At 44.8% G+C, this 23,196-nt stretch overlaps 1 pseudogene; it reads right to left on the minus strand.

Moving 5' to 3' along the window:
- Positions 1 to 1,348: 1,348 nt before the first annotated feature.
- On the minus strand, positions 1,349 to 7,659 carry LOC135573616 (sprouty-related, EVH1 domain-containing protein 2-like; annotated as a pseudogene).
- Between the last annotated feature and the right edge of the window lie 15,537 nt (positions 7,660 to 23,196).

A 23,196-nucleotide genomic window follows, 5' to 3' on the forward strand; every position in this document is an offset into this window, starting at 1 on the left:
CTGTCTGCCCTGTGGTATCTAGACACTATCTCCTACCAACTGTCTGTCTGTCTGTCTGCCCTGTGGCATCTAGACACTATCTCCTACCAACTGTCTGTCTGTCCGCCCTGTGGTATCTAGACACTATCTCCGACCAACTGTCTGTCTGTGCACCCTGTGGTATCTAGACACTATCTCCTACCAACTGTCTGTCTGTCTGTCCACCCTGCGGCTGGTGGGGCAATTCAGAGAGAAAATAAATACAATTAAAAATTATCTTTGGATTCAAAACGTCAAAAATCAATGTGTCCCTGTTGATTCTCACCGCAGAGGTTAAAGTTGAACCTCTGTGTAGTAAGCTCTACACCAACTTCCTGGACACAAATGAAAGATAGTGCTGGACTAAGAAGATATTTCAATATGGATTCTCCATTGGGTATGTTTTTAAGTCCAGGACTAGACTTAATGAGTGGGAAGGTTTCCTGGTTGATTGTCGGGTCCAACTCAAACCTTTATAAATGCTGATATTGCAGTTTATGTAAAGATGGTGTAAATGAAATGTACTGGGGTAGCGAAGAGGTAACATTTGTTACTAACACCAAAGGAGGCTTTAGTCAACACACACACACGCACGCACGCACACACACACACACACTAGTACAGCAGCTTTAGGCTTATCTCCTAGTCGTTGCTCTAAGGACTTGGGACAGAAGGCCAGTTCGGTTTAGAGGGGGCTGGGATCGGCCCTGGTGGCATATAAACAGAACTATCTAAAAAAAAAAAGGACCTGGGTTCAAATGCTATTTGAAATCATTTCAAAGACTTAAAACTGTGCTTGATTGATCTCGCCTGGATTAATGAACCAATAGGAGTCTAAACACTGCAAACCCCACCCATCTGGCACTTCAGGCCGGCTAGAACAAACACTGAAATTATTTTTTATAAAATGTCAAATACTATACGAACCCAGGTCTAATATCAAACAGGCTCTCCTAGCAAACAACCACACAGGACAACAACATACGCAAACTAAACAATTCAAGTTGTTCAACACCAAGTCGGTGTAAATAGTAGAAAGTACCTGGTTGTATGTGATACATGACATATTAGTCAGCTATATAAAAAATAAAGAGTCCCTCCCTCAAACAGGAATGGAGGGAACAAGACAGTCACGTGGAAAGAGGAGAGAGAGAAGGACAAGTACACAAGAAGGAGCGTATCAATCTTTACGCCATTTCAAAATGGCAGCCACAACACGCCAACGCTGTATATACACGTCCATCTGTAGAGTAACAAAACCACAAAACCAAAATGGGGCATAGGACCTCTCTCTTCTTCCCCCCTCCTTCCCCTCCATGTGTTTTTGGGTTTATGTCATTGAGGCTTCATGCCTGCCCCCGCAGCTCCCACATGCCACCCGGCCCGGTGGCAGGCGTGAAGGGGCGGGTACAGACAGAGACACGGCGCCACTAGGGACAACCCCAGCAGAGCTGCCCAGCGCGTGCCCAGCCTCCCCTCGCCACCCCCCTCACAGGAGCAGGGGTCTGAGTAGTCCCCCTCCGGGTCAGACATGCAGTGGTACAGCAGTGTGTCGGCCAGCCACATGCAGCTGACCCTCCGGACGCACACCCTGATCGGGTCCGGCGCGTCCTGGCAGCGCCCCCGGCGGTTGTTACCGCCGTAGAACGTTTCGCCGCAGTATTGGCACTGCAGGCGCTCGCCAACCCCGCCCTCCTCAGACTTCTTGTCCTGTCCATCAGACGAGCCAGGAGGAGGGGCTGGGGCTGGGTAGAGACCACGCCCCCCGAAGCCCTCATCCCTGGACGGCGGTGCTGCGAACCCAAGCCGGAGTAGTGGTGCCTCTTGGGTAAAGGTCTGAAGGTAGGTTTGGGGTCGGAGGAATCTACCGGTGTGGATACCAGGGGATAACTATAGTGGTGTTTGTGGGGCTCGCTCTTAGCGAAGTGGACATAGGACTCAGAGTCGTCTGGCGGGCGGATGTATTTGTGGCGCACGGTGGCGTGGCGGTAGTCCTCATAGCCCGTGAGCCAGGAGCGTTCTAGTTGGTCCATGTGGAGTTCCGAGCGGGAGGAGGATTCCGAGGGGAGCTCCCAGGAACGTTCCCGAGGGTTGATCCTGACGATCTCCTCGTCGTCCTGAAAGGTGACGTGGCGAGGGATGCGGGGCAGAGGCTGCAGGGAGGAGAGCGAGAGGAGAGGAGAGAGAGAGAGAGAGGAGAGGAGAGAGAGGAGAGAGAGAGAGAGGAGAGAGAGAGGAGAGAGGGAGAGGAGAGAGAGGAGAGAGAGAGAGAGAGGGAGAGAGAGAGAGAGAGGAGAGAGGGAGAGGGAGAGAGAGAGGGGAGAGAGAGGAGGAGAGGAGAGAGAGAGAGAGAGAGAGAGAGAGAGGAGAGGAGAGGGAGAGAGAGAGAGAGGGAGGGAGAGAGGGAGAGGGGAGGGAGAGAGAGAGAGAGAGGAGGGAGGGAGAGAGAGGGGAGAGAGAGAGGAGGGAGAGGGGAGGAGAGAGAGAGGAGAGAGGGAGAGGGAGGAGCGAGGGAGAGAGAGAGAGGGAGAGAGAGGGAGAGAGAGAGGGAGAGGAGAGGGAGAGGGAGAGGGGAGAGAGAGAGAGAGGAGAGGGGAGGGGAGGGAGAGAGAGAGAGAGGGGAGAGGGAGGAGAGAGAGAGAGAGGAGAGGGAGGGAGAGGAGAGAGAGGGAGAGAGAGAGAGAGAGAGGAGGGAGAGAGAGAGAGAGAGGGAGGGAGAGAGAGAGAGAGAGGGAGAGAGGAGAGGAGAGAGAGGAGAGGGAGGGAGAGAGAGAGAGAGAGGAGAGGGGGGATGAACAAATGCCTAGAATTGAACAAATGTCATTAGATAACAAGTTGGAGCTACAGACATGGTGTGGATGATGCTGTGTAACTTTCGTATTTATAGTTCCACTGTGTACATTTTACTACACAGTATTCTCTAAATATATGCATTACTATTAGTAATATGCAGTGATGAAGTGGTAAACGATGAGGTGGGTAAAACGCTGACTGCTGTTATGCAGAGTAAGACAAATGCAAAGTACATGTCAAAAAAGTAACAGTAAAATAACAATAACGAGGCTATATACAGGGGGTACGGGTTAGTAGAGGTAGTTTAATGGGGGCCGGCCTGAAGTGATTCACGGAAGGTTTGAAAAAAAGTCCAGGCATCTCTGTTCATTGCATGTTTTTCGGGCACCTGGTTTTATTTTTGGGTTACCAAGCCCCCATTTTCAAAACGGTTTGAAATGCATTTAAGGGGCATCCTGACCTCCATGCCCGCTATGGGAGCACATACTACGGCCCCAAATCAATGGGGGCCGGCATTAGTGATTATGGAGGTTTGGAAAAAAAGTCCAAACTTCTCATGGTTTGGGGTAGAAGCTGTTCAGCAGTCTTATGGTTTGGGGGTAGAAGATGTTCAGCAGTCTAATGGTTTGGGGGTAGAAGCTGTTCAGCAGTCTAATGGTTTGGGGGTAGAAGATGTTCAGCAGTCTAATGGTTTGGGGGTAGAAGCTATTCAGCAGTCTAATTGGTTGGGGGTAGAAGCTGTTCAGCAGTCTAATGGTTTGGGGGTAGAAGCTGTTCAGCAGTCTAATGGTTTGGGGTAGAACCGGTTCAGCAGTCTTATGGTTTGGGGGTAGAAGCTGTTCAGCAGTCTAATGGTTTGGGGGTAGAACCTGTTCAGCAGTCTAATGGTTTGGGGGTAGAACCTGTTCAGCAGTCTAATGGTTTGGGGTAGAAGATGTTCAGCAGTCTAATGGTTTGGGGGTAGAAGATGTTCAGCAGTCTAATGGTTTGGGGGTAGAAGATGTTCAGCAGTCTAATGGGTTGGGGTTAGAAGATGTTCAGCAGTCTAATGGTTTGGGGGTAGAAGATGTTCAGCAGTCTAATGGTTTGGAGGTAGAATATGTTCAGCAGTCTAATGGTTTGGGGGTAGAACCTGTTCAGCAGTCTAATGGTTTGGGGGTAGAACCTGTTCAGCAGTCTAATGGTTTGGGGGTAGAAGCTGTTCAGCAGTCTAATGGTTTGGGGGTAGAAGATGTTCAGCAGTCTAATGGTTTGGGGGTAGAAGATGTTCAGCAGTCTAATGGTTTGGGGGTAGAAGATGTTCAGCAGTCTAATGGTTTGGGGGTAGAAGATGTTCAGCAGTCTAATGGTTTGGGGGTAGAAGATGTTCAGCAGTCTAATGGTTTGGGGGTAGAAGATGTTCAGCAGTCTAATGGGTTGGGGTAGAAGATGTTCAGCAGTCTAATGGGTTGGGGGTAGAAGATGTTCAACAGTCTAATGGGTTGGGGGTAGAAGATGTTCAGCAGTCTAATGGTTTGGGGGTAGAAGATGTTCAGCAGTCTAATGGGTTGGGGGTAGAAGATGTTCAGCAGTCTAATGGTTTGGAGGTAGAATATGTTCAGCAGTCTAATGGTTTGGGGGTAGAAGATGTTCAGGTACCTTTTAGTCCCAGACTTGGTGCTCCGGTACCGTTTGCCATGTAGTAGCAGAGAGAACAGTCTATGACTTGGGTGGCTAGAGTCTTGACAATTTTTTAGGGCCTTCCTCTGACACCGCCTGGTATAGAGGTCCTGGATGGCACGAAGCTTGGCCCCAGTGATGTACTGGGCCTTACGCACTACCCTCTGTAGTGCCTTGCGGTCGGAGGCTGAGCATTTGCCATACCAGGCGCTGATGAAACCAGTCAAGCTGCTCTCGATGGTGCAGCTGTAGATCCTTTTGAGGATCTGAGGACCCATGCCAAATCTTTTTAGTCTCCTGAGGGGGAATAGGTTTTGTCGTGCCCTCTTCACGACTGTCTTCGTGTGTTTGGACCATTTTAGTTTGTTGGTGATGTGGACACCAAGGAACTTGAAACTCTCAACCTGCTCCACTACAGCCACGTTGATGTGAATAGGGGTGTGCTCAGCCCGCCTTTTCCTGTAGTACACGATCAGCTCCTTCGTCTTGCTCACGTTGAGGGAGATGTTGTTGTCCTGGCACCACACTGACAAGTCTCTGACCTCCTCCTTATAGGCTGTGTCATCGTTGTCGGTGATCAGGCCTACCACTGTTGTGTCGTCTGCAAACTTAATGATGGTGCTGGAGTCGTGCATGGCCACGCAGTTGTCTGTGAACAGGGAGTACAGGAGGGGACTGAGCACGCACCCTTGAGGCCCCGTGTTGAGGATCAGCATGGCAAATGTGTTGTTAACTACCCTCACCACCTGGGGGGCGGCCCGTCAGGAAGTCCAGGATCCTGTTGCAGAGGGAGGTGTTCAGTCCCAGGATCCTTAGCTTATTGATGAACTTTGAGGGCACTATGGTGTTGAACTCTGAGCTGTAGTCAATGAACAGCATTCTCACGTAGGTGTTCCTTTTGTCCAGGTGGGAAAGGGCAGTGTGGAGTCCAATAGAGATTGCATCATCTGTGGATCGGTTGGGGCGGTATGCAAATTGGGTGGGTCTAGGGTTTCTGGGATGATAGTGTTGATGTGAGCCATGACCTGCCTTTCAAAGCACTTCATGGCTACAGACGTGAGTGTTACGGGTCGGTAGTAATTTAGACATGTTACCATGGCGTTCTTGGGCACAGAGACTATGGTGGTCTGCTTGAAACATGTTGGTATTACATACTGGGTCAGGGAGACACATCCAGTGTCAACATCATCCCATCCCTTACTCTCCTCCCATTGGCTTACCAGATCTAGGAAGTAGTGGTCTGACAACCTATAGGGTTCGTAGAGGTCGTTTCCCAGGATGCAGTTGTTGTGTAAGTGGGATGAGTCAGCGGGGGAGGGAGTCCAGTGGCTGCAGACAGGGCTCCAGTCTCTCGGAGGAGGAGTTAGACGAGCTGTCTGTGGCATTCTGATTGGACAAAAGACAAAACCACAAGAGTCAGTAAAGCTCTGATTGGACAAGCAGTTGTCAGTGGGCAGGTTTGGTTTGAGCAAATTGTCTATATTGTTGTTTGAGTTGTTTCACTGGCCATCAGTCACCCCAAAATGTCTCTCTCTGATTCTGTTTCTCTATGGCCTCTCTTTACACAGATCTACCTCTGCAGTTCCAGGACCGGCTTCAGTGTATTTCTCTCTCCAAATATCCCCCTCTGCCTCTGTCTCTGCCCCCTTCCCCACTCTGTCTCTGCCCCCCTCTGTCTCTGCCCCTTCCCCCTCTGTCTCTGCTCCCCCTCTGTCTCTGCTCCCCCCTCTGTCTCTGCTCCCCCCTCTCTGTCTCTGCCCCCTTCCCCCTGTCTCTGCTTCCCCCTCTGTCTCTGCTCCCCCTCTGTCTCTGCCCCCTTCCCCCTCTGTCTCTGCTTCCCCCTCTGTCTCTGCCCCTCCCCCTGTCTCTGCCCCCTTTCCCCCCTCTGTCTCTCCCCCCTGTCTCTGCTTCCCTCCACCTCGACCCTCTCTGCTCCCCACCCCCTTACCCCCTCTCGCCCCCCCCACCCTCTCTCTCTCAGGTCTACTTCCAGCCTGTGTGAGTAGCATTATCCTGGCCCCTTTCCTCCTCAGGCTTTGGTCCAAGTCAAACCTTGGCCAGACACAAAACACACCGCCGGCTAGCCGACCAGCAGCCAGCTGACTCTACACATTGTGGGTGTCTGTCTGACTCCACATTGCTGAGTGCCCAGACAGATATTTTGGACAGGCAGGCAGGTGGACAGCCTCTGGGGGCATTGCAGGCAGCAGAGGACTGACTGACAGGCTGAACATGACTTTTGCCCCTATGTTCCAAATGGTGCCCTATATAGTGCATTACTTTAGACCAGAGCCCTATTCCCTATATAGTGCACTACTTTAGACCAGAGCCCTATTCCCTATATAATTGCACTACTTTAGACCAGAGCCCTATTCCCTATATAGTGCATTACTTTAGACCAGAGCTCTATTCCCTATATAGTGCCTATTCTACTTTAGACCAGAGCCCTATTCCTATATAGTGCACTACTTTGACCAGAGCCCTATTCCCTATATAGTGCACTACTTTTAGACCAGAGCCCTATTCCTATATAGTGCACTACTTAAACCAGAACCCTATTCCCTATATAGTGCACTACTTTAGACCAGAGCCCTATTCTCTATATAGTGCACTACTTTAGACCAGAGCCCTATTCCCTATATAGTGCACTACTTTAGACCAGAGCCCTATTCCCTATATAGTGCACTACTTTAGACCAGAGCCCTATTCCCTATATAGTGCACTACTTTAGACCAGGAAATAGGGTGTTATTTAGGACGCAAAGGCCTCTGACCTTTCTGTCTGTCTGTCTGTCTGTCTGTCTGTCTGTCTGTCTGTCTGTCTGTCTGTCGGGGAAGTGTGTAGAGCCACTTTATTTAGCTTTTTCAACCGGTCCCCCCCCCCCCCCACTGGTTTGCTTTATGGTGATCCATGTTGGACTAAACTTAACTTCTCCTCCCTCTCTCCTCCCTCCATGGACAGCGTTGAGATCTACCCACAGAGTGGACTGTAATGTTGATTGGTTGTTACAAAGCCCTTCAGAATGGCTGGCCCAAAAATAACAACAACCCCAACCCAAACCCCCTGTACCACCCCCTCCTCCCCTCTCTCTCTGGAGCTGCAAGTGGGTGGATCTTGGGGTACTCCTGTCTGTCAATCGGTTCTGGCTACCCCTGCCACCAGCTCTGGGTCATATTCATTAGTGCACATCGTAGGAAAACATTTTTGCAACAGAAAACAAAAAACAAGTGTTTCTTATTGGCCAAGTTGAGGTAGTCCCTCCCTGTTTCTGTGTTTTCTTCCATTTGGTGTCTAGTGAATACAACTCTGCTCTCATTACTGCTGATCATTCACTACACAGACCACCTCTCCTCTGTTTCTACTGCAGCCCACCACACACAGGGGAGACAGAGAGACACACAGAGAGAGAGAGAGAGAGAGAGAGGATGTTGTGGAGAGAAGAGGGGGAAGGGGGGGGGTGAAAGAGGAAGACAGCAGCTAAATGTCTCAAAACTAGAAGAATGGCAGCAAAATACACCTCTCTCTCTGTGTCTCACTCTCCTCAATTTCTCTGTCTCTCTGTGTCTCACTCTCCTTCTCAATTTCTCTGTCTCTCTGTGTCTCACTCTCCTTCTCAATTTCTCTGTCTCTCTCTGTGTCTCACTCTCCTCAATTTCTCTGTCTCTCTCTGTGTCTCACTCTCCTCAATTTCTCTGTCTCTCTCTGTCTCACTCTCCTCAATTTCTCTGTCTCTCTGTGTCTCTCTCTCCTCAATTTCTCTGTCTCTCTCTGTCTCACTCTCCTCTCAATTTCTCTCTGTCTCTCTGTGTCTCACTCTCCTCAATTTCTCTGTCTCTCTGTGTCTCACTCTCCTTCTCAATTTCTCTGTCTCTCTGTGTCTCACTCTCCTTCTCAATTTCTCTGTCTCTCTCTGTGTCTCACTCTCCTCAATTTCTCTGTCTCTCTCTGTCTCACTCTCCTTCTCAATTTCTCTGTCTCTCTCTGTGTTTCACTCTCCTCAATTTCTCTGTCTCTCTCTGTCTCACTCTCCTTCTCAATTTCTCTGTCTCTCTCTGTCTCACTCTCCTTCTCAATTTCTCTGTCTCTCTCTGTCTCACTCTCCTTCTCAATTTCTCTGTCTCTCTGTGTCTCACTCTCCTTCTCAATTTCTCTGTCTCTCTCTGTGTCTCACTCTCCTTCTCAATTTCTATGTCTCTCTCTCTCTGTCCTCTCTCTCTCTCAACAAAAATAGTGTTCACTCCCGGGGGAGTTGGGTTAAGTATAAGCTAGCCCATGAGGAATAATTGAGGAAGAATGTGCTTCCTAGCCCTGTCCCTCCCCTTCTCTTGTGTGTGTGTGTGTACACAGGGTAGTAAATCAGTATATCCTGTCTGACACGTCACCACCCACCTCATAACACACCGGGCCACTGCTGATAACTTTAGGAGAGGTGCCTAAAGAGGACAGGAGCCTGAGCCTGTGCAGAGGTATGTGTGTAAACTCAGACCATTCATCTAGCTCTAACAGACAGTTGAAGTCAAGATGAGCCACTTCCTCTAACCCCCACCCCCCCCATCTCTCTCTCTGACTGCTGGTAAATCACAGTGTGACAAAGCTTAGATGCAGCTGCCAACGTTAGTTTGATTGTAGTGAGTGGTGGGGGGAGGTGGTGGTAACAGGAAGTGACCTTTTGACCCTGCCTGCTGCTCCCAGTGTCACGCTACAGGAGGATGGTGTAGGTAACACACACACACACACACACACCCACACACACACCACAGACCCGTAACAGAGGGTGTAGTGAGGGGTAGACAGGTAACATGGGTGCTTTAATGAGTGACCTATGATAGATCAGGGCTTTGGGCTGGGCTTATGTAATGTAATGATAGTCATCACCATAACCACATCTATGACATTCATCTCTGACAGTTAAACATCTCAATGAGACAGGTCGTGTTTACGGTGAACACATCATCTAAATGAGACAGGTCGTGTTTACGGTGAACACATCATCTAAATGAGACAGGTCGTGTTTACGGTGAACACATCATCTAAATGAGACAGGTCGTACTTACGGTGAACACATCATCTAAATGAAACATCTAAATGTTTACGGTGAACACATCATCTAAATGAGACAGGTCGTGTTTACGGTGAACACATCATCTAAATGAGACAGGTCGTGTTTACGGTGAACACATCATCTAAATGAAACAGGTCGTGTTTACGGTGAACACATCATCTAAATGAGACAGGTCGTGTTTACGGTGAACACATCATCTAAATGAGACAGGTCGTGTTTACGGTGAACACATCATCTAAATGAGACAGGTCGTACTTACGGTGAACACATCATCTCTGACAGTTAAACATCTAAATGAGACAGGTCGTGTTTACGGTGAACACATCATCTAAATGAGACAGGTCGTACTTACGGTGAACACATCATCTAAATGAGACAGGTCGTACTTACGGTGAACACATCATCTAAATGAGACAGGTCGTACTTACGGTGAACACATCATCTAAATGAGACAGGTTCGTGTTTTACGGTGAACACATCTAAATGAGACAGGTCGTGTTTTGGTGAACACATCATCTAAATGAGACAGGTCGTGTTTACGGTGAACACATCATCTAAATGAGACAGGTCGTGTTTACGGTGAACACATCATCTAAATGAGACAGGTCGTACTTACGGTGAACACATCATCTCTGACAGTTAAACATCTAAATGAGACAGGTCGTGTTTACGGTGAACACATCATCTAAATGAGACAGGTCGTGTTTACGGTGAACACATCATCTAAATGAGACAGGTCGTACTTACGGTGAACACATCATCTCTGACAGTTAAACATCTAAATGAGACAGGTCGTGTTTACGGTGAACACATCATCTAAATGAGACAGGTCGTACTTACGGTGAACACATCATCTAAATGAGACAGGTCGTACTTACGGTGAACACATCATCTAAATGAGACAGGTCGTGTTTACGGTGAACACATCTAAATGAGACAGGTCGTGTTTACGGTGAACACATCATCTAAATGAGACAGGTCGTGTTTACGGTGAACACATCATCTAAATGAAACAGGTCGTGTTTACGGTGAACACATCATCTAAATGAGACAGGTCGTGTTTACGGTGAACACATCATCTAAATGAGACAGGTCGTACTTACGGTGAACACATCATCTAAATGAGACAGGTCGTGTTTACGGTGAACACATCATCTAAATGAGACAGGTCGTACTTACGGTGAACACATCATCTAAATGAGACAGGTCGTACTTACGGTGAACACATCATCTAAATGAGACAGGTCGTGTTTACGGTGAACACATCATCTAAATGAGACAGGTCGTACTTACGGTGAACACATCATCTCTGACAGTTAAACATCTAAATGAGACAGGTCGTGTTTACGGTGAACACATCATCTAAATGAGACAGGTCGTGTTTACGGTGAACACATCATCTAAATGAGACAGGTCGTACTTACGGTGAACACATCATCTAAATGAGACAGGTCGTGTTTACGGTGAACACATCATCTAAATGAGACAGGTCGTGTTTACGGTGAACACATCATCTAAATGAGACAGGTCGTACTTACGGTGAACACATCATCTCTGACAGTTAAACATCTAAATGAGACAGGTCGTGTTTACGGTGAACACATCATCTAAATGAGACAGGTCGTGCTTACGGTGAACACATCATCTAAATGAGACAGGTCGTGTTTACGGTGAACACATCATCTAAATGAGACAGGTCGTACTTACGGTGAACACATCATCTAAATGAGACAGGTCGTACTTACGGTGAACACATCATCTAAATGAGACAGGTCGTGTTTACGGTGAACACATCTAAATGAGACAGGTCGTGTTTACGGTGAACACATCATCTAAATGAGACAGGTCGTGTTTACGGTGAACACATCATCTAAATGAGACAGGTCGTGTTTACGGTGAACACATCATCTAAATGAGACAGGTCGTACTTACGGTGAACACATCATCTCTGACAGTTAAACATCTAAATGAGACAGGTCGTGTTTACGGTGAACACATCATCTAAATGAGACAGGTCGTACTTACGGTGAACACATCATCTAAATGAGACAGGTCGTACTTACGGTGAACACATCATCTCTGACAGTTAAACATCTAAATGAGACAGGTCGTGTTTACGGTGAACACATCATCTAAATGAGACAGGTCGTACTTACGGTGAACACATCATCTAAATGAGACAGGTCGTACTTACGGTGAACACATCATCTAAATGAGACAGGTCGTGTTTACGGTGAACACATCTAAATGAGACAGGTCGTGTTTACGGTGAACACATCATCTAAATGAGACAGGTCGTGTTTACGGTGAACACATCATCTAAATGAAACAGGTCGTGTTTACGGTGAACACATCATCTAAATGAGACAGGTCGTGTTTACGGTGAACACATCATCTAAATGAGACAGGTCGTACTTACGGTGAACACATCATCTAAATGAGACAGGTCGTGTTTACGGTGAACACATCATCTAAATGAGACAGGTCGTGTTTACGGTGAACACATCATCTAAATGAGACAGGTCGTACTTACGGTGAACACATCATCTAAATGAGACAGGTCGTGTTTACGGTGAACACATCATCTAAATGAGACAGGTCGTACTTACGGTGAACACATCATCTCTGACAGTTAAACATCTAAATGAGACAGGTCGTGTTTACGGTGAACACATCATCTAAATGAGACAGGTCGTACTTACGGTGAACACATCATCTAAATGAGACAGGTCGTACTTACGGTGAACACATCATCTAAATGAGACAGGTCGTACTTACGGTGAACACATCATCTAAATGAGACAGGTCGTGTTTACGGTGAACACATCATCTAAATGAGACAGGTCGTGTTTACGGTGAACACATCATCTAAATGAGACAGGTCGTGTTTACAGTGAACACATCATCTAAATGAGACAGGTCGTGTTTTACGGTGAACACATCATCTAAATGAGACAGGTCGTGTTTACGGTGAACACATCATCTAAATGATCTCTGACAGTTAAACATCTAAATGAGACAGGTCGTACTTACGGTGAACACATCATCTAAATGAGACAGGTCGTGTTTACGGTGAACACATCATCTCTGACACAGTTAAACATCTAAATGAGACAGGTCGTACTTACGGTGGACACATCATCTCTGACACAGTTAAACATCTAAATGAGACAGGTCGTACTTACGGTGAACACATCATCTCTGACACAGTTAAACATCTAAATGAGACAGGTCGTACTTACGGTGAACACATCATCTCTGACAGTTAAACATCTAAATGAGACAGGTCGTGTTTACGGTGAACACGTCATCTAAATGAGACAGGTCGTGTTTACGGTGAACACGTCATCTAAATGAGACAGGTCGTACTTACGGTGAACACATCATCTAAATGAGACAGGTCGTACTTACGGTGAACACATCATCTAAATGAGACAGGTCGTACTTACGGGGAACACATCATCTAAATGAGACAGGTCGTGTTTACGGTGAACACATCATCTAAATGAGACAGGTCGTACTTACGGGGAACACATCATCTAAATGAGACAGGTCGTGTTTACGGTGAACACGTCATCTAAATGAGACAGGTCGTGCTTACGGTGAACACATCATCTAAATGAGACAGGTCGTGTTTACGGTGAACACATCATCTCTGACACAGTTAAACATCTAAATGAGACAGGTCGTGTTTACGGTGAACACATCATCTAAATGAGACAGGTCGTGTTTACGGTGAACACATCATCTAAATGAGACAGGTCGTACTTACGGTGAACACATCATCTAAATGAGACAGGTCGTACTTACGGTGAACACATCATCTAAATGAGACAGGTCGTACTTACAGTGAACACATCATCTAAATGAGACAGGTCGTGTTTACGGGGAACACATCATCTCTGACACAGTTAAACATCTAAATGAGACAGGTCGTGTTTACGGTGAACACATCATCTCAATGAGACAGGTCGTGTTTACGGTGAACACATCATCTAAATGAGACAGGTCGTACTTACGGTGAACACATCATCTCTGACACAGTTAAACATCTAAATGAGACAGGTCGTGTTTACGGTGAACACATCATCTAAATGAGACAGGTCGTACTTACGGTGAACACATCATCTAAATGAGACAGGTCGTACTTACGGTGAACACATCATCTAAATGAGAGAGGTCGTACTTACGGTGAACACATCATCTAAATGAGACAGGTCGTACTTACGGTGAACACATCATCTAAATGAGACAGGTCGTACTTACGGTGAACACATCATCTAAATGAGACAGGTCGTACTTACAGTGAACACATCATCTAAATGAGACAGGTCGTAAACACATCATCTCTGACACAGTTAAACATGAACACATCATCTCTGACAATTAAACATCTAAATGAGACAGGTCGTGTTTACGGTGAACACATCATCTCAATGAGACAGGTCGTGTTAACGGTGAACACATCATCTAAATGAGACAGGTCGTACTTACGGTGAACACATCATCTAAATGAGACAGGTCGTACTTACGGTGAACACGTCATCTAAATGAGACAGGTCGTGTTTACGGTGAACACATCATCTCAATGAGACAGGTCGTACTTACGGTGAACACATCATCTCTGACAGTTAAACATCTAAATGAGACAGGTCGTGTTTACGGTGAACACATCATCTAAATGAGACAGGTCGTGTTTACGGTGAACACATCATCTAAATGAGACAGGTCGTACTTACGGTGAACACATCATCTAAATGAGACAGGTCATACTTACGGTGAACACATCATCTAAATGAGACAGGTCGTGTTTACGGTGAACACATCATCTAAATGAGACAGGTCGTACTTACGGTGAACACATCATCTCTGACAGTTAAACATCTAAATGAGACAGGTCGTGTTTACGGTGAACACATCATCTAAATGAGACAGGTCGTGTTTACGGTGAACACATCATCTAAATGAGACAGGTCGTACTTACGGTGAACACATCATCTAAATGAGACAGGTCGTACTTACGGTGAACACATCATCTAAATGAGACAGGTCGTACTTACGGTGAACACATCATCTAAATGAGACAGGTCGTGTTTACGGTGAACACATCATCTAAATGAGACAGGTCGTACTTACAGTGAACACATCATCTAAATGAGACAGGTCGTACTTACGGTGAACACATCATCTAAATGAGACAGGTCGTACTTACGGTGAACACGTCATCTCTGACAGTTAAACATCTAAATGAGACAGGTCGTACTTACGGTGAACACATCATCTAAATGAGACAGGTCGTGTTTACGGTGAACACATCATCTCTGACACAGTTAAACATCTAAATGAGACAGGTCGTACTTACGGTGGACACATCATCTCTGACACAGTTAAACATCTAAATGAGACAGGTCGTACTTACGGTGAACACATCATCTCTGACACAGTTAAACATCTAAATGAGACAGGTCGTACTTACGGTGAACACATCATCTCTGACAGTTAAACATCTAAATGAGACAGGTCGTGTTTACGGTGAACACGTCATCTAAATGAGACAGGTCGTGTTTACGGTGAACACGTCATCTAAATGAGACAGGTCGTGTTTACGGTGAACACGTCATCTAAATGAGACAGGTCGTACTTACGGTGAACACATCATCTAAATGAGACAGGTCGTACTTACGGTGAACACATCATCTAAATGAGACAGGTCGTACTTACGGTGAACACATCATCTAAATGAGACAGGTCGTAAAACATCATCTAAATGAGACAGGTCGTGTTTACGGTGAACACGTCATCTAAATGAGACAGGTCGTGTTTACGGTGAACACATCATCTAAATGAGACAGGTCGTACTTTACGGTGAACACATCATCTAAATGAGACAGGTCGTACTTACGGTGAACACATCATCTAAATGAGACAGGTCGTGTTTACGGTGAACACATCATCTAAATGAGACAGGTCGTGTTTACGGGGAACACATCATCTAAATGAGACAGGTCGTGTTTACGGTGAACACATCATCTAAATGAGACAGGTCGTGTTTACGGGAACACGTCATCTAAATGAGACAGGTCGTGCCTTACGGAACACATCATCTAAATGAGACAGGTCGTGTTTACGGTGAACACATCATCTAAATGAGACAGGTCGTGTTTACGGTGAACACATCATCTAAATGAGACAGGTCGTACTTACGGTGAACACATCATCTCTGACAGTTAAACATCTAAATGAGACAGGTCGTGTTTACGGTGAACACATCATCTAAATGAGACAGGTCGTGTTTACGGTGAACACATCATCTAAATGAGACAGGTCGTACTTACGGTGAACACGTCATCTAAATGAGACAGGTCGTGTTTACGGTGAACACATCATCTAAATGAGACAGGTCGTGGGGAACACATCATCTCTGACAGTTAAACATCTAAATGAGACAGGTCGTGTTTACGGTGAACACATCATCTAAATGAGACAGGTCGTACTTACGGTGAACACATCATCTTAAATGAGACAGGTCGTGTTTACGGTGAACACATCTAAATGAGACAGGTCATACTTACGGTGAACACATCATCTAAATGAGACAGGTCGTTTACGGTGAACACATCTAAATGAGACAGGTCGTGTTTACTGAACACATCATCTAAATGAGACAGGTCGTGTTTTACAGTGAACACATCATCTCTGACAGTTAAACATCTAAATGAGACAGGTCATCTTTACAGTGAACACATCATCTAAATGAGACAGGTCGCGTTTACGGTGAACACATCATCTAAATGAGACAGGTCGTACTTACGGTGAACACATCATCTAAATGAGACAGGTCGTACTTACGGTGAACACATCATCTAAATGAGACAGGTCGTGTTTACGGTGAACACATCATCTAAATGAGACAGGTCGTACTTACGGTGAACACATCATCTCTGACAGTTAAACATCTAAATGAGACAGGTCGTGTTTACGGTGAACACATCATCTAAATGAGACAGGTCGTGTTTACGGTGAACACATCATCTAAATGAGACAGGTCGTACTTACGGTGAACACATCATCTAAATGAGACAGGTCATACTTACGGTGAACACATCATCTAAATGAGACAGGTCGTGTTTACGGTGAACACATCATCTAAATGAGACAGGTCGTGTTTACGGTGAACACATCATCTCTGAGACAGGTTAACGGTGAACATCATCTAAATGAGACAGGTCGTGTTTACGGTGAACACATCATCTAAATGAGACTGTGTTAAACATCTAAATGAGACATCTCTGACAGTTAAACATCTAAATGAGACAGGTCGTGTTTACGGTGAACACATCATCTAAATGAGACAGGTCGTGTTTACGGTGAACACATCATCTAAATGAGACAGGTCGTGTTTACGGTGAACACATCATCTAAATGAGACAGGTCGTACTTACGGTGAACACATCATCTAAATGAGACAGGTCGTGTTTACGGTGAACACATCTAAATGAGACAGGTCGTGTTTACGGTGAACACATCATCTAAATGAGACAGGTCGTGTTTACGGTGAACACATCATCTAAATGAGACAGGTCGTGTTTACGGTGAACACATCATCTAAATGAGACAGGTCGTACTTACGGTGAACACATCATCTAAATGAGACAGGTCGTGTTTACGGTGAACACATCATCTAAATGAGACAGGTCGTACTTACGGTGAACACATCATCTAAATGAGACAGGTCGTGTTTACGGTGAACACATCATCTAAATGAGACAGGTCGTGTTTACGGTGAACACATCATCTAAATGAGACAGGTCGTGTTTACGGTGAACACATCATCTAAATGAGACAGGTCGTGTTTACGGTGAACACATCATCTAAATGAGACAGGTCGTACTTACGGTGAACACATCATCTCTGACAGTTAAACATCTAAATGAGACAGGTCGTGTTTACGGTGAACACATCATCTAAATGAGACTGTACAGTTGAAACATCTAAATGAGACAGGTCGTGTTTACGGTAACACGTCATCTAAATGAGACAGGTCGTGTTTACGGTGAACACATCATCTAAATGAGACAGGTCGTGTTTACGGTGAACACATCTAAATGAACATCTAAAAACATCATCTAAATGAGACAGGTCGTGTTTACGGGAACACATCATCTAAATGAGACAGGTCGTACGGTGAACACATCATCTAAATGAGACAGGTCGTGTTTACGGTGAACACATCATCTAAATGAGACAGGTCGTGTTTACGGTGAACACATCATCTAAATGAGACAGGTCGTACTTACGGTGAACACATCATCTAAATGAGACAGGTCGTGTTTACGGTGAACACATCATCTAAATGAGACAGGTCGTACTTACGGTGAACACATCATCTCTGACAGTTAAACATCTAAATGAGACAGGTCGTGTTTTACGGTGAACACATCATCTAAATGAGACAGGTCGTACTACGGTGAACACATCATCTAAATGAGACAGGTCGTGTTTTACGGTGAACACATCATCTAAATGAGACAGGTCGTACTACGGTGAACACATCATCTAAATGAGACAGGTCGTGTTTACGGTGAACACATCATCTAAATGAGACAGGTCGTGTTTTACGGTGAACACATCATCTCTGAGACAGTTAAACTCTAAATGAGACAGGTCGTGTTTACGGTGAACACATCATCTAAATGAGACAGGTCGTGTTTACGGTGAACACATCATCTAAATGAGACAGGTGTGTTTACGTGAACAAATCATCTAAATGAGACAGGTCGTGTTTACGGTGAACACATCATCTAAATGAGACAGGTCGTGTTTACGGTGAACACATCATCTAAATGAGACAGGTCGTGTTACGGTGAACACATCATCTAAATGAGACAGGTCCTTCACGGTGAACATCATCTAAATGAGACAGGTCGTAACAACACATCATCTCTGAGACAGGTCAGTTAAACATCTAAATGAGACAGGTCGTGTTTACGGTGAACACATCATCTAAATGAGACAGGTCGTGTTTACGGTGAACACATCATCTAAATGGAGACAGGTCGTGTTTACGGTGAACACATCATCTAAATGAGACAGGTCAGTACGGTAAACATCATCTAAATGAGACAGGTCGTACTTACGGTGAACACATCATCTAAATGAGACAGGTCGTGTTCACGGTAACACATCATCTAAATGAGACAGGTCAGTTTACGGTGAACACATCATCTAAATGAGAGACAGGTCGTGTTTACGGTGAACACATCATCTAAATGTGTTTAATACATCATCTAAATGAGACAGGTCGTGTTTACGGTGAACACATCATCTAAATGAGACAGGCCGTACTTACAGTGAACACATCATCTAAAAACATGAGACAGGTCGTGTTTACGGTGAACACATCATCTAAATGACACAGTACTTACGGTAGACACATCATCTAAATGAGACAGGTCGTACTTTAACGGTGAACAGTTAAGCATCTAAATGAGACAGGTCGTGTTTACGGTGAACACATCATCTAAATGAGACAAAACATCATCTAAATGAGACAGGTCGTGTTTACGGTGAACACATCATCTAAATGAGACAGGTCGTGTTTACGGTGAACACATCATCTAAATGAGACAGGTCGTGTTTGCGGTAACACATCATCTAAATGAGACAGGTCGTGTTTACGGTGAACACATCATCTAAATGAGACAGGTCGTGTTTACGGTGAACACATCTAAATGAGACAGGGTCGTACTTACGGTGAACACATCATCATCTGAGAAGGTCGTGTTTACGGTGAACACATCATCTAAATGAGACAGGTCGTACTTTACGGTGAACACATCATCTAAATGACAGGTCGACTTACGGTGAACACATCATCTAAATGAGACAGGTCGTGTTTACGGTGAACACATCATCTAAATGAGACAGGTCGTATTTACGGTGAACACATCATCGAAAAACATGAGACAGGTCGTGTTTACAGTGAACACATCATCTCAATGAGACAGGTCGTGTTTACGTGGTGAACACATCATCTAAATGAGACAGGTCGTACTCTACGGTGAACACATCATTCTGACAGTTAAACATCTAAATGAGACAGGTCGTGAACACATTTAAATATAGGTTTGTAAACACGTTTCATCTAAATGAGACAGGTCGACTTACGGTGAACACATCATCTAAATGAGACAGGTCATACTTACGTGAAATACGCATCTAAATGAGACAGGTCGTGTTTACGGTGAACACATCATCTAAATGAGACAGGTCGTACTTACAGTGAACACATCATCTCTGGACAGTTAAACATCTAAATGAGACAGGTCGTGTTTACGGTGAACACATCATCTAAATGAGACAGGTCTATGTTTGTTGAACAGTTGGGCATCTAAATGAGACAGGTCGTGTTTACGTTGAACACATCATCTAAAATGAGACAGGTCGTACTTACGGTGAACACATCATCTAAATGAGACAGGTCAAAGGTCGTACTTACGGTGAACAGATCACGTCACATCAAAATGAGACAGGTCGTAGTTTTTTCATGTGAATACATCATCTAAATTCACACTGTGAAATACATCATCTAAAATGAGACAGTTTGGGAGTGAACACATCATCTAAATGAGACAGGTCGTAACAAATCATCTCTGACAGTTAAACATCTAAATGAGACAGGTCGTGTTTACGGTGAACACATCATCTAAATGAGACAGGTCGTGTTTACGGTGAACACATCATCTAAATGAGACAGGTCGTACTTACGGTGAACACATCATCTAAATGAGACAGGTCGTACTTACGGTGAACACATCATCTAAATGAGACAGGTCGTGTTTACGGTGAACACATCATCTAAATGAGACAGGTCGTACTTACGGTGAACACATCATCTCAATGAGACAGGTCGTACTTACGGTGAACACATCATCTAAATGAGACAGGTCGTGTTTACGGTGAACACATCATCTAAATGAGACAGGTCGTACTTACGGTGAACACATCATCTCTGACAGTTAAACATCTAAATGAGACAGGTCGTGTTTACGGTGAACACATCATCTAAATGAGACAGGTCGTACTTACGGTGAACACATCATCTAAATGAGACAGGTCGTACTTACGGTGAACACATCATCTAAATGAGACAGGTCGTACTTACGGTGAACACATCATCTCAATGAGACAGTTTATCACAGAACACAATTATTCAAATGAGACAGGTCGTGTTTACGGTCACTAAAATGAGACACGTCAACACATCATCTAAAATGGAGACAGGTCGTACTTACGGTGAACACATCATCTAAATGAGACAGGTCGTGTTTACGGTGAAATACATCATCTCTGACACAGTTAAACATCTAAATGAGACAGATTCGTGTTTACGGTGAACATCATCTAAAATGAGACAGGTCGTACTTACGGTGAACCACGACAGTTAAATGATCTAAATGAGACAGGTCGTGTGGTTTACGGTGAACACATCATCTAAATGAGACAGGTCGTGTTTACGTAACACATCATCTAAATGAGACACGATTTCACGGTGAAATCATTACATCATCTCAGTTACAGTTAAACATCTAATGACAGGTGAACACATCATCTAAAATGAGACAGGTCGTACTTACGGTCATCTAAATGAGACGGTCATTTACAGAACACATCATCTAAATGAGACAGGTCGTACTTACGGTGAATACATCATCTAAATGAGACAGGTCGTACTTACGGTGAACACATCATCTAAATGAGACAGGCCGAATGTTACAGGAACACACTCATCTAAATGAGACAGGTCGTACTTACGGTGAACACATCATCTAAATGAGACAGGTCACGATGTGAACACGCCATTCTGATGAACAAAACATCTAAATGAGACAGGTCGTACTTACGGTGAACACATCATCTAAAATGAGACAGGTCAGCATTTTACGGTGAACACATCATCTCTGGACACAGTTAAACATCAATGAGACAGGTCGTTTACGGGGTGGACACATCATCTCTGACACAGTTAAACATCTAAATGAGACAGGTCAGATTACGTGAACACATCATCTCTGACACAGTTAAACATCTAAATGAGACAGGTCGATTTTCTACGGTGAACACATCATCTCTGACAGTTAAACATCTAAATGAGACAGGTCGTGTTTACGGTGAACACGTCATCTAAATGAGACAGGTCGTGTTTACGGTGAACACGTCATCTAAATGAGACAGGTCGTGTTTACGGTGAACACGTCATCTAAATGAGACAGGTCGTACTTACGGTGAACACATCATCTAAATGAGACAGGTCGTACTTACGGTGAACACATCATCTAAATGAGACAGGTCGTACTTACGGTGAACACATCATCTAAATGAGACAGGTCGTACTTACGGGGAACACATCATCTAAATGAGACAGGTCGTGTTTACGGTGAACACGTCATCTAAATGAGACAGGTCGTGTTTACGGTGAACACATCATCTAAATGAGACAGGTCGTACTTACGGTGAACACATCATCTAAATGAGACAGGTCGTGTTTACGGTGAACACATCATCTCTGACACAGTTAAACATCTAAATGAGACAGGTCGTGTTTACGGTGAACACATCATCTAAATGAGACAGGTCGTACTTACGGTGAACACATCATCTAAATGAGACAGGTCGTACTTACGGTGAACACATCATCTAAATGAGACAGGTCGTACTTACGGTGAACACATCATCTAAATGAGACAGGTCGTACTTACAGTGAACACATCATCTAAATGAGACAGGTCGTACTTACGGTGAACACATCATCTCTGACACAGTTAAACATCTAAATGAGACAGGTCGTGTTTACGGTGAACACATCATCTCAATGAGACAGGTCGTGTTTACGGTGAACACATCATCTAAATGAGACAGGTCGTACTTACGGTGAACACATCATCTAAATGAGACAGGTCGTACTTACGGTGAACACATCATCTAAATGAGACAGGTCGTATTTACGGTGAACACATCATCTAAATGAGACAGGTCGTACTTACGGTGAACACATCATCTAAATGAGACAGGTCGTACTTACGGTGAACACATCATCTAAATGAGACAGGTCGTACTTACGGTGAACACATCATCTAAATGAGACAGGTCGTACTTACAGTGAACACATCATCTAAATGAGACAGGTCGTACTTACGGTGAACACATCATCTCTGACACAGTTAAACATCTAAATGAGACAGGTCGTGTTTACGGTGAACACATCATCTCAATGAGACAGGTCGTGTTTACGGTGAACACATCATCTAAATGAGACAGGTCGTACTTACGGTGAACACATCATCTCTGACAGTTAAACATCTAAATGAGACAGGTCGTGTTTACGGTGAACACGTCATCTAAATGAGACAGGTCGTACTTACGGTGAACACATCATCTAAATGAGACAGGTCGTACTTACGGTGAACACGTCATCTAAATGAGACAGGTCGTGTTTACGGTGAACACATCATCTCAATGAGACAGGTCGTACTTACGGTGAACACATCATCTAAATGAGACAGGTCGTACTTACGGGGAACACATCATCTAAATGAGACAGGTCGTGTTTACGGTGAACACATAATCTAAATGAGACAGGTCCGTACTACGGTGAACACGTCATC

The sequence above is a fragment of the Oncorhynchus nerka genome, linkage group LG10, assembly GCF_034236695.1.
Source record: "Oncorhynchus nerka isolate Pitt River linkage group LG10, Oner_Uvic_2.0, whole genome shotgun sequence".
NCBI classification, from domain to species: Eukaryota; Metazoa; Chordata; class Actinopteri; order Salmoniformes; family Salmonidae; genus Oncorhynchus; species Oncorhynchus nerka.